Raw genomic sequence first — 12,858 nt, forward strand, 5'->3', positions numbered from 1 at the left:
ACCGCGTGCTCCCGCGGCTTCCCCGCCGCCCCGTACGCCCCGCGCCACGCCGCGCGCACTGCCGCACCGGAGCCCTCCGATTCCTCGGCGACGGGTGCGAGTCGAGGGCTCCCGCGCAGGCGGCATGCCGGCAGGTGGCATTCCTTGTAGCCGTTAGGTGGGTCGGCTCCGCCCTCGCCAGCCGCGGGGACGTTGTTCACGCCGACGCTGGCCGTCACGACGGGTTGATTCTTCGCAGGAGCAGGCTGAGCAGGTCTCGCGCGGATCCCGAAGCAGCTTAGTATCCTCATTTTGGCTAGGCTAGCAAGAGTGAGGGGTAGAGCTACACAGAATCAGGCGATCGAAGGCGAGGAGCAGAAGAGTAGGAGGAGGAAGGGGGAATAGAACGCAGAAACCTCTCGCTCAAACATGAAGGAGATTACTTGTACTCGCGTCGCTTTTGGATGCAAATTAGTGCTTGCTGCATTACTGCTTCCTCATTTTCACCTATATTTGTTCATTGATGGAAAATGGCCATATCTTCTATTCCGTATTTATTACCCTTAATTAGTTTCTTGTTCATTATTGCAAGTACTAGAAATATACAGAGGATTCCATACGAACATTCTTTTCGGGAATAAAAACACATTGCTTTTGATCGGCGGTGATTTGTCCTTCCTTTATCTCACTCGGTTTTATTGGCTACCATATAGTACTTCCTCCGTTTCAAAATATATGTCTTTCTAGATATTTCAACAAATGACTACATATAAAGCAAAATGAGTGAATCTACACATCAAAATATGTCTATATACATCCGTATGTGGTTGTCCATTTGAAATCTCTAAAAAGACTTTAAAAACGAAGGGACTATATCAAGCCAACCCCAATACATCACATTGGCTCTTCGCGTGCTCTCCTAACAGATATGTTAGATTTTCAGAAACCACCCTCCTCCAGTGACTAATCTATATGATACTAAAATAAAGCCTATAGTTACCGTCATCTATGTCTTCATCATCACCACCTTTGTACAAATATAAAGAAGGAACTAATACTTAATTAATGTGTGGTGATAAGTATATAGAAAAAGAGTAATTAACGATATGAATAATATTTGTACAAATTTGTAAGGAAATGATTTGCAATCAGAGCATGATGATAAGTTAGCAAATCTTAATTGGAATAAATGATATTAATTACTATAAGATATGTATTTTTATCTGATAGTGCAAATAAGGAATCAATTAATACATGATGATAAGTTAGTAACCTCCGTTCCTAAATAATAAATCTTTCTAGAGATTTCAATAATGACTACATACGGATGTATATAGACATATTTTAGAGTGTAGATTCACTCATTTTGCTTCGTATGTAGTCCACACTGGTATCTCTAAAAAGACTTATATTTAGGAACGGAGGGAGTACTAACATAGGTAATTAATGGTTTCCTTAAAAACCACCTCAACTACCGCATGTCTTACTCCATCTGTTCCTAAATATAAGTCATTTTAGAGATTTTAATATGGACTAAATACGAAGCAAAATGAGTGAATCTACACAATAAATTATGTCTATACGAAGGTTTGGATCCCAAATGGGCAAATTTTCTCGTGGGCGGGCGATATTTTCGGTAATCACGATTACCGAGAAATACCGAACAAATTCCGGACGAAATTTACAATTAAATTTTGAATTGAAACTCTGTTAAATTAATATAGAAATATCTTGAACTAATATTATTCAGAAAAGAGGTAGTAGCTCAGTGGTACGTCAAACAAGTGTGCGCTACGCTGTGTTGAGGTCGAGTGTTCGAATCTTTGGGTCCTCATTTTTTCACGTTATTTACTTACCTATTCTGAAAAATAAACAAAAAGAATTGCGGTAGGTGGACTCGAACCTGGTTACCGCTACGCCACAGTAAGGATGTTTTCTTAAATGTGAAACAAAGTTAATTTAGTATACCTTCAGGGTTTAAATGCATATTATTCAAAAAATTCGTACCAAATAAAACCTAATTTCTTGGGCGGTACACAAAACCTTGGTCTATATACATCCGTATGTACTTAGTATTAAAATATTTAAAATACTTATATTTAGGAATGGAGGGAGTATTAATTTAGCAAATAAAATAATATTATCTTTGTTAGGACAACTTCTTACCAAATAAAACCTAATTTTGTATGTGCCGGACCACATTGATAATAGGATTCCACTACAAATCCGGCGTCCAATTTTTCACCATAGCAAATTGAACGTGTTTTATGGCAATTTGTGTTTGATAAGGATGGCAATTTGAGTTAGCAGGCATGGCAAATCCACCTCAGTTCATTTTATTTTACTTTTTTTCCAGGAAATTGCCATCCTCATAAACTAAATTTGCCATCCTCATGCCAACTAAAATTTCCATAAAAAACATTTGAATTGCCATGCTTAAAAATCTCACGTCAGATTGTTAGCATTGCCGTAGTAATAAAATGGTACATAATCATTATCTCTGCTTATAATATATATATTACTTAAAAAGAATGTAAGGTTTATGTTTCACTCTTCTCTCGTCCAACCTCCCTACAATTCTTCCCCCCTACATCTCTTGTTTTTCTTCCATGGGTATCCCAGAAAACTGCCCAACTTTTATGCATATGTAATTACTGTGGATGTAGTTTACCTATATTTGTGTGTTAATATATAACTGCACCCGAAATCTTTTCAGTCACTGAGAATCGAAACATTTATGGAAAAGTTGTGACGAAGAGAAGAGGACTGGATGGGGGTTTATATTACTTGTACATTTTGTGCTTCCCTTGCTAGCACCTATTTTAGATAGAACATCCAAGAGGGTCCACATGGTGGCGACGTGGTGGGGTGCTAAGGCTTGCTGTTTGACTGTTTCATCATTCTCAACTCCATTGTTAACTGATGGAGAGAAAAGGCATATCTTCTATTTGTTAGCATTAGTATCGTATTCATTATTGCAAGCACTCAAGGTAAGGAGGGTTCAAAATATATATTCTTTGCAACTCGGCTTCTCCTTTCTTTATATAACTAGATTTTATTTGTTACAAAGTATCAAGCCATCTTTGGCTCTTAGTGTGCTCTCTTTAGAGATATGGTAGATTTGTAGAGAAAATACTCCAATGCATTGTATTGCATGATTAGTATTTAATATTAATGTGGATTATGTAAATAATATCTTCGTCTCTACCACAAAGTTATATTCAATTAACTCATGATGATAAGTTCATATATAAAGAGTGATCAATTATTTGATATGAATTGTCTTCCTCTCCACCACCTATTACAAATATTCAAGGAAGCAATACGTAATCAATGCATGATGATAAGTTAGTAATTATAAGGGTAAGTAATGATAATAAAATATGGCATGTTTTTTCTCCATCACCTCGCACAAACAATGAAGAAAATAATACGTAATTGATGGATTATACCATACGTCTTCCTCTCCTCTACCTCATATAAATAAGGAATGAAATAATATGCAATTAATGCATGATGATAAGTAGAATAAAAGAAATAATAAACGAAACTAATTGTACCAATTAAATGATGTGTATCCCATCCACCACCATGCACACATAGAAATAAAACAATACTGATGAAATGCACCACCATTGCACTAATGAGACATAAACCTACATTCATGAGATACAATCCTTGTTGGGTTTGTGGCCACCAGCGATATTACTCATGAAGCAAATAAAGCTACTTGTGGAAACTATCCAAACTTTTGATACAATCCATAATTGTATATATATAATTTCATATATATCATCATGTCATGGCATGTATATTGATTTTTCATATGTAAAAATATTGTGATAAATAGCAAAAAAAAAAACCTAGCTAGCTCACTTTGGGGTTGTTCACGTCGAGGTGGCAGGGGTGGACGGCGGCGAGGTCGTAGAGGTGTCCGCCGACGAGGTTGTAGGGGTGGCCGGCGGCGAGCTTGGGGAGTCGTGTGGCGAGGAGGGTGCGACCGGCCTCGAGCCACACCGGATCCGGCCGTTGGCTCGGGCGGCAGTTGCTAGCAGCCGATGGGTAGGCCAGGCCGGGCCATGGAGGGGAGGCCCGGTGGCGAGGACAGAATCACAAAGGGACGAGAGGCAGCCTGCCAGGATTGACATAATTCTGTGTGAGCGGCGGCTAGGGCCGGATGGTTTAAATACCGCAAAGTTTTCCGAATACTTTTCATCGGGGTCTTGGAAAAAGTTGCCCACCGTCATGGGTCTATCAGCTGCAAACGGCCATGCCACGTGGGTCCTATTTGTCGGGTGCCTTTGACTAGGTTCTCAGCATAATATACATAAGCCGAGTTCATTCATGTTTGCCGAGTACGTTCTGCACGGGGCTCGGTAGTACCTCCCATTTGTCGTGTCCAGCTGTTTGCCAAGACTCGTACTCCGCTTACACAACTTTTGCCATGATCCTCGGTAGTCGGCAAAAAGGCAAGAGCTCGGTAACGGGCTAACAGCCATTTTCTAGTAGTGTCGACTTCTAATTTACAGTAGAACACGACAATCCGTTCAGGCTTACACAGTTAATGGACAATTAATAATCATCAACAACAACTAAACAGAAGAAAGGGACTGTTTTGGGAGCAGAAACCATCTTCATTGCACAAGTAATAGTAGCTTAGGAGTCGGGACAGCAGTAACCACACATTGCAATATATAGTAGTACAGCAGAAATGTAAATATAAACCACGTTCATGAGATACAAACTTAACGTAACACACTTGGAGATTGAACAATATGGATGGATGACTTTTCAGGTTAATGAGAAGTTTTCAGGCGGAACGTCGACCTTTTGAAACAAAGACAATATGGATGAATGGAAGGAACCATAACAACTGATTATATGCTATATTACCTACAAATAGATACATAGATAAATAAGAGATTGGACCAAACGAGCCCTCTTGTCAATTAGACTCAACAACAGCAGGCATGTGATCCTTCAAACCTAATATTTGAGAAACAAAACTTCACCATCAATCACAACATGTTCAACTAGAGCATCATCCTTGTTAGGAACGTATGGAATATAACCGTCTGCATCCATTATCCTGTCCTCCGTGGTAGCAACATACTTGCGGCTGCGGGGATTAGCCGAGGCAATCCTCGTCTGTAGTTCGAGACCCAACTCATTGTCCCTTTTCCTGTTGGCGATGAAGTCTTCGTCGACCTCGAAGTAGCCCTTCTCCCTCACAGACGCGATGACCTCCTGTCGGTACACCTCGAAGTCATCGTCCAGCTTCTTGAAAAGCTTTACACTATCAGCGTGGGCACAGTTCCTTTCCTCGATCCACTACGGCGGGAAGAACTCTGCCAGATCGTCCAGATCGTCCAGGTAATCTACTCCCTCCGTCCCATAATATAACAGCGCTTTTGACTAGAGTCAAAAACGCTCTTCATATTTTGGGACGGAGGGAGTATGTTGCATTGCTGCTTATGATTTCATCTTCTATCTACACTTCACAAATTTATGTTGTGGAGCTTCAAAAGAATTAGTATATTCCGTAATAATTAATTTGTATTTCTCAAACAAAGTCTTGAAAGAAACATCCAAACACCATGCCATCAGCAGCCTAGCAGCCAGCATGGACGGTAGTCTATTTCGAAGAATTGATAACTCATAGACAACCAATTCAAATGGATCATAGTGTTCCCGAGAGCAAGATGAATTTTTCTCATCAGGAAATAGTAATACACTGTACTTTGCATGATTAGCATTCATATGCATCTAACATTCTTAAGAAGTTGCTCCCCACTTCTACCTATTGTTTCACCATGCACACTGTCCACATCAGCGTTATGCCACATCATCAATCAGTTGCATTTTATTTATACAGACTTGGGAGTACCAACCGAAGCCCAATAGTCTCGGCTCACCAACAGACGTGAAAACACAAGTCATACTATTCCAGGAAGAAGAAGCACAACCATCTCTTCTCATGCCATGCTTTCCGTTTCCGTTTCCACCTCCTAATAACGCATCGATTTTCCTTCTGGCATGTGTAACCAGCATATGTATATCCTTGCCTCTCCCCAGTCCCGACCAATGCTTCTCCTCCAGTACGTCTACTCCCTTCCCACCCATACATCTCTCAGCTTCTTCCCCGACGCTCTCCACCCCATCTGCTTCCCCTATTGACAGGAATCCCCAGATACAGCGCTAACATACAGCGATGCGCCTCCTCCAGACCCGGGAGGTGATGGGGAGAGCACTACAAGTCACGAGAAGAATATCCACATCCACCCACGACCCCTCGCCGTTGAGCTCGGCCATAAGAAGCTCGATGCGCGGGGAGATTGACCACAAAGACCTGTGTTGATCATGATTATCCCATCGCATCCTCAAATCCCGGAACTTATGCAGTTTCCTCTTTCCATGCGCATGTCAACAAAAAAGGGATCGGTGTCTCATGTACCAGATTCCAATTGATTGCTTCAAAGTTGATTGGATGTACCAGAGGAAGCGGTTGGATTTTCCTGTCCATACCTAATTGACTGCAATTTCGAATTTATTTTTGCTTTTGCAAGAATTCAAAACTGCAGGACGCACGTTCATCTTCCCCAACCTGCACGGTCAATGATACTATTTTTTTATATGATGATACATGAGCCAGTACCATCGCTCATCTTGATAACCGTACTTCCATGGAATTGTACTCCTCTTTATGTTGTTTGCAGGCTAGCCATTGTTACCAATCCAGACATGATAAGGACACTTTCGTGGACCTGTACTTCTCTGCATGTTGTTTCAGGCAAGTCATTGTTACAGATCCATCAAAAATTAAATTACTACCATTTTTGTTCTACACGTGTTGCCTATGTAATGGCTATTGATTGTCCGTGGCTTGGGCAAAATTTTGATTTCCTAATTGCTAGATCATATGAATGTTAATGGCACATATAGTTCTTTGTACACAAGCGAAGCTGCAGATATTATTGATGGAAGTATGAGGTATGTTCTCCAGGTTTGCAAATATAGATAAGTTCTATCGCATAGCTGGAGCGCTGCCTTTTTTATTTACAATATGTATACCATTGTATCATGACTTGTGGTTGCATGTTCATCGAACATTTGGTGCATTGACCTACAATTAGTAATGATATTAGGTATTTCTAAATTAATCTCAAATATATACCTCTGCAGGTTATGCTTTATGATCCAAAATGTGAGTTTCGACAGAAACTAATATCTTCCAAACACACTTGTGGAAAGTTCAATAATTAACGCATGTTTTCTTAGATGTGTTTTCAACCAACCAATCTATCCCCGAGCAGACTCTATTCTGAAAACTAATGCACTTTCCCATGAAAAAATAACAATTGTACCTGAAGGGCAACAATGGATGTAGGCTCGATCCGATAGATGTGATTTCCTGTTCACTTCTGTAAAAATATCTTCAGAATTGTACAGTCATTAATCTAATCAATCTTTTGATCTACATAGCGGCTATGATTGTGAGAATGTTTAATCCCGGTCTGCTATTTATTAGGTCACCATTCATTGGTCCATGTTTTGCTAATCGATTTAGACAAAGTCCACTTTTGCTTGAATTTATATCATGGGAAGTTATGAAGACAAACAGGTTGTTGTTCTTAATCAATGGGGATTGAGAAGCAACTCCCATAATTCAAAGGGCAAAAACATAGAATAAGTCTATCTTAGTATCAAGGGATTGTTCCACGCTTTGATACTTTGATACACTACTTTAATGCAATTCACAGAAATCCCGTTGACAATCAAGAATTGGTCATACAATAGAAAAAGAATGTTGATATCTATACTCTAGCCATACATCCACAAGACCCAGTCTACTACCTGTGGAGAAACCGTTATCTTTGTTGCTACATCGTTCACTTTTATTTGTGGTTCTATTAAGTTTTTTTATGCTACTTTTAATGCCAACAAAGAGATCACGTGGCAACGCACGGGGTATCATCTAGTTAACAAAAAAGAGGATACCTCGAGCTGAGCATTACAGTGACCAAACTTATTCTCCCGTGACATATCTTGGAGTGTCACCAAACACTGCTAGAACACTGTATTTCAAGAAACTGAATACTACTCAAACATGTCCCTGGATTTGGACGTTGAAAATCTCGTTGGGATATAGAGCTGGAGATCTGGGGCTTAGGATGTTCTAGAGCATCTGTGTCATCCAAGTGATAGGAGAATAGCCTTCATTTTTGGGACATACTTAGTGAACAGGCTAGTTCCCTAGACGAATGATGAATATAACTGATGAAGGTTTACGCGGTATGTTGGTCTCAGATGTCAGAATGGTATATATTTTACACAGTATAGCAGCCCTTTTGATAAACTATCTACTATATATTATTCTATTGGTACATGGAAATGTTTGTGTACCCTTTTCTTTTATATTGGAGCGTACTTCCAGAGATAAATTCAAAGGTCTAGTCCAAGTAAATGCCTCAATCCCTGGTCAAGTCATAAGCCGGTGAAAAATTTCCAGATCCACAGAAAGTACTTTTCTTCTAGTATACTACTACGATTGCTTGGCTTAGCAAGTGATGTTGCAGGAATCAAGAAGGTGCATGAGATGACTTTTGAAGGAGGAAGGATGGGACCTCACCTGGCTGAGTGTGACGCCCCCGATTCAATCGTACACTAATCATGCACGCAAACGTGTACGATTAAGACCAGGGACTCACGGGAAGATATCACAACACAACTCTAAAACATAAATAAGTCATACAAGCATCATAATACAAGCCAGGGGCCTCGAGGGCTCGAATACAAGTGCTCGATCATAGACGAGTCAGCGGAAGCAACAATATCTGAGTACAGACATAAGTTAAACAAGATTGCCTTAAGAAGGCTAGCACAAAAGTAGTAACGATCGAAAAGGCAAGGCCTCCTGCCTGGGACCTCCTAACTACTCCTCGAAGCCAAACTCCACGTAGAATCATCCTCGGGATCTCTAGCTCCTGGACTACAGCATCTGGTTGCGACAACCAGGTATAGAAAGGGGAAAAGAGGGAGAAGAGCAACCGTGAGTACTCATCCAAAGTACTCGCAAGCAAGGAGCTACACTACATATGCATGGGTATATGTGTAAAGGGCCATATCGGTGGACTGAACTGCAGAATGCCAGAATAAGAGGGGGATAGCAAATCCTGTCGAAGACTACGCTTCTGGCCACCTCCACCTTGCAGCATGTAGAAGAGAGTAGATGGTAAGTTCACCAAGTAGCATCGCATAGCATAATCCTACCCGGCGATCCCCTCCTCGTCGCCCTGTTAGAGAGCGATCACCGGGTTGTATCTGGCACTTGGAAGGGTGTGTTTTATTAAGTATCCGGTTCTAGTTGTCATAAGGTCAAGGTACAACTCCGGGTCGTCCTTTTACCGAGGGACACGGCTATTCGAATAGATAAACTTCCCTGCAGGGGTGCACCACATAACCCAACACGCTTGATCCCATTTGGCGGGACACACTTTTCTGGGTCATGCCCGGCCGCGGAAGATCAACACGTCGCAACCCCACCTAGGCACAACAGAGAGGTCAGCACGCCGGTCTAAATCCTATGGCGCAGGGGTCTGGGCCCATCGCCCATTGCACACCTGCACGTTGCGAACGCGGCCGGAAGCAGACCTAGCCTAGCAGGCGTTCCAGTCCAATCCGGTGCGCGCCGCTCAGTTGCTGATGTCAAGAAGGCTTCGGCTGATACCACGACGTCGAGTGCCCATAACTGTTCCCGCGTAGTTGGTTAGTGCGTATAGACCAAATGGCCAGACTCAGATCAAATACCAAGAACTCGTTAAGCGTGTTATTTTGAAGTAACCGCGGACGCCGACCAGAGCCAGGTCCACCTCTCTCCTAGGCGGTCTCAACCTGCCCTGTCGCTCCGCCACAAAGTAACAGTCGGGGGCCGTCGGGAACCCAGGCCCACCTCTACCGGGATGGAGCCACCTGCCCCTTCAGCCCCCATCTCCGAACAGTATCATAAGTAATGAAACAGTATCAAGTATATAGCATATGCCCGTGGTCACCTCCCGAAGTGATCACGGCCCAGTAGTATAGCAAGGCAGACGGACAAGAGTGTAGGGCCACTGATGGAACACTAGCATCCTATACTAAGCAGTAGGATAGTAGGTAAGGATAACAACAGTAGTAGCAAGGACATGCTATGCAGCAGAATAGGACTAACGGAAAGTAGTAACATGCTACACTTCTCTAATGCAAGCAGTAGAGAGTAGAATAGGCGATATCTGGTGATCAAGGGGGGACTTGCCTGGTTGCTCTGGCAAGAAGGAAGGGTCATCAACACCGTAGTCGAACTGGGGGTCGCCGGCAGTCTCGGGGTCTACCGGAAAGAAGTAACGGAGGGGGAACACAATAAATAACAGAGCAATCAAGCATCATAAAGTGTAACATGGCATTACGAGGTGCTAGAGGTGACCTAACGTAGTAGTAGGTGCTACTGGCGAAGGGGGAACACATCCGGGAAAGTATTCCCGGTGTTTGACGTTTTCGGACAAATGAACCGGAGGGGAAAAGTTGCGTGTTTGCTATGCTAGGGATGTGTGGCGGATGAACGGGCTACGTATTCGGATTCGTCTCGTCGTTCTGAGCAACTTTCATCTACAAAGTTTTCCCATAGGAGCTACGGTTTATTTTATATTAATTTTTAAAGATTTAACAATACCCGGAAAATCCTTGAAATTTCACCAAGTCTGAGAATTCGTCAGTTCTTTTAAACATCACTTAGCTGTTTTCTAGAGGCTAAAGCTATTGTTCTGCACATCCTATAATTTTGTGCCTTAAATCAATTGTGAGCATTTTTCTTGGATCTACATGCTAGTAACACTTTCATCCATAAGAGTTCATTTGTTTGATCAACAACAGCTCTAAAGTAGCTATGAAAATAAAGCTGTTTTTGGGTTATTCTGTTAACAGAACATAGCATTTTGCGATTTTCATAGACTTTAATCCATGCATCGAAAGGAATTGGTCCAGTGGGGTTAAATGGAGTTTGTGAAGTATACTACCTTCCCATATTTTTTAGTACTGTTAACAACTTTTTAGTCTATGTTTAGGGGCTGTTTAGAGGGCTACTCAATGTAGAAACAGCAAAGCTAGCTAATGTTACTGTAGCAGAGCAGCAGCAGAATGCAGCAGCTAGCAGGCGGGCGCGGACGACGGCGAGTGGAGGCGAGGCCGAAGGTGGGCGTGGCCACACTCAACGCGCACACGCACTGCACGCACACACTACACACACACACACATTGCACAACACCACTGCCATGGCATTTTCCATGGCCAACAGCGGTAGCAAGGCCTCGCGCGGACGCGGGCGTAAGAGGGCCCGGACATGGGGGCGCCGGGCGCAGCCTGGGGCGCGTGGGCGCGAGCAGGGGGCTCACGGGCGCAGCGGCCAGTAGGGACGCGGGTGAGCAGGCGCGCGACGGCGGTTCCGGCCAGGAACAAGGCGGGGCGCGATGAGACGAGGTAAACGCGACGACCGGAGTAACACCACCGGCAACAGCAAGCAATAGCAGCAGATTGAGCATCAGACAAAGGGGAAACCACGGCGGGGCTCACCTAGTAGGCGCACGAGGGCCCGTTGGGAGTTTAGGAGCAGCAGCCGTAGTGTATTTGACGGAGAGGCGTCGGTGGCCGAAGAGGAAGAGGCGTTCGATCCCGACGAAGAAGAGGCGCCCAGCTCGATCCCTTAGATGTAGTCGAAGTAGAGGAGGGAGGCGGTGCTCTTGGACATCGTCGTGAAGCTCAGGGAGGCCTCGGTGCGCGGTGACGATGAAGACGCGATGACGGCAACGCATGGGCGGCAGCTCGTGCGAGAGGGAGAGGGGCGAATGGGGATTAGGGTTCCAGGCGCCGTGTGAAGAGGGCGCCGGTCTTATAGGCGAGGGGTCGCCGGGGAGGGCCGCCGGATGGCCGCCACGGCGATGGCCGGTGCCGTGGCAGGCATCGGCGCGGCGACGCCCTCCCGTGAACAGGGGAGCGGGGAAGCAGGGGCGAGGTGGGCTGGCCTGGTGGCCTAGTGGGCCAAGGCCCAGGGGAGGAGAAGGTCTTTTTGTTTTTCTGTCTTGTTTTCTATATCGTACTTTCCTTTTCCTTTTATATATTTCCTTTTCTGTTTTATTTAGTTACACCTATTTATAATTTTTATAAAATACAAAACAAAGTCCTAAAATATGGTTATAATATATCCCACTACCTCAAGAAGTTTGGAGCCGTGTAAATACTTGATACCTTTTTATTATTTAAAAGGTATTTAAATATTTGTTTTAGCAAGAGTTTTATTTATTTTAGAGCATTTAAATACTTTATGATGGTGTGGTTTCACCACCAATGTTTAGTATGGATTATTTGTCTCAATCCGAACATTTCAGTTTTAACGTTTCAAAACTTTTATTGCTTAAGTTGAATTTGAATTTTGAATCCGAACGGGATTGAATCATCGCGAGATTAATAACAGTAATCATGGTGACGTGGCATCGTTAGAAGAGATTACTGTAGCTTAATTATCCGGGCGTCACACTGAGGCCATACTGGAAGACGAGGGTTTCCTTCCCACAGGTGGCCTTAGAGCACCCACAATCAGCAACGAGCACTCTGTACCATTGCCGGCGCTGCTCCTTCGTCGGCTCTGCGCTCGATGGTTGCCTTTGTGGGAAAGGATGATGAGGCCCTCCGGACTAGGAGGGTAGGATAGACGGCTGGCTCGATTTTTTCTATTGCTTCGGCCGTTCGGCACAGTGAAAAAGTGATTTTGAGGTGGATGCCTCCAGCGATGTCCCTGCGTTCCGCTCATGGAGAGTGTAATTGCAAACATTGACACCCAGGTTTTTCAGGCAT

At 43.4% G+C, this 12,858-nt stretch overlaps 1 long non-coding RNA gene across 1 annotated transcript; it reads right to left on the reverse strand.

Moving 5' to 3' along the window:
• Nucleotides 1-8,684: 8,684 nt before the first annotated feature.
• Nucleotides 8,685-11,970, reverse strand: LOC141028212 (uncharacterized). Its single transcript, XR_012190468.1, has 3 exons — nucleotides 11,581-11,970; nucleotides 10,271-10,342; nucleotides 8,685-8,977 (listed from the first exon to the last, which is right to left on the reverse strand). It is a non-coding gene; the product is annotated as an uncharacterized lncRNA (long non-coding RNA).
• Nucleotides 11,971-12,858: the final 888 nt, after the last annotated feature.

Source organism: Aegilops tauschii, unplaced genomic scaffold, assembly GCF_002575655.3.
Source record: "Aegilops tauschii subsp. strangulata cultivar AL8/78 unplaced genomic scaffold, Aet v6.0 Super-Scaffold_295, whole genome shotgun sequence".
Classification (NCBI taxonomy): domain Eukaryota; kingdom Viridiplantae; phylum Streptophyta; class Magnoliopsida; order Poales; family Poaceae; genus Aegilops; species Aegilops tauschii.